Here is a 992-nt window from a genome sequence, read left to right on the forward strand (position 1 = left end):
GCAACCCTACCAGCCCCCAAATCTCCCTATTATTTTTCGCCTATTTTCCTGTTTCGGGAATACAATCTAGTTCAAACTTTACAGATATCGGCCTAGGGCCTAGATCGAATGTGTGAAGATAATAATATTTCGACTTATAAATCTCCTTTAGTACTATACTTGAACAAAAATTACTAGATCTAGAATTAAATGCTTCTTTGTACCAGTAAAAAAAACTGGCAACAGGTCGGACGACGGTCAATTTCCCAGACAGACTTCATGATCGCAATTAACAACACTAGACTAGGCCTAGGCGTAGTGTTTAATCAGAGAGCTTTACAATAATACAAAAACCCTCTCTGGTTTCATTATAGTTATTTTGACAAATCGATTACATCGATCTAATATGTATACCTGGATCTACTACTCAAATAAATCAAGCTCAATTTTGCGAATTTAGAATAAAATGGACCAAAATAAAGGGACGGGGGGGGGGGGGACTACCGAAAAAGCGCAAATTCAACATGCCTATATTATCTTGGGCACGCTGTAAATGTGAAATAGGCGCAGAAAGCAAATTATTTTTACAAGAGAGAGGAAAAAAACCGCTAGATTTACGTTGTTCTTTCATCAGCTGTACCTAAAGTATCCCTACTCCCGACCACAATACGCGTAAGGCCCAGGAAGTTGTCTCACTAGCAAGGCAATCCACAATGTCCGGGTCGGATGCGGGAACTACTTCAATTTACTTTTTACCAACACTATGTTTTATGTGCTTTTTTTTCTTCTTTTAAAAAAAACAAAATATAGACTTTGAATTTCGACAGAATGTTTCTTGACCGCATGCAACCGAAATTAGAGATATGAACAACATGTAAGCAAAGCACGATTTGTTTTTAAATGTAATTACTTAGCCCGATATATAACGAAAACTTACGTACCAGATTAATCAAGACATTTTAGAACAAAATCTTAATATTGAAGAGTTAAAAGAAATATAATGTGAAAGATGT

Source organism: Aplysia californica, unplaced genomic scaffold (assembly GCF_000002075.1).
Source record: "Aplysia californica isolate F4 #8 unplaced genomic scaffold, AplCal3.0 scaffold00427, whole genome shotgun sequence".
Taxonomy (NCBI): Eukaryota; Metazoa; Mollusca; class Gastropoda; order Aplysiida; family Aplysiidae; genus Aplysia; species Aplysia californica.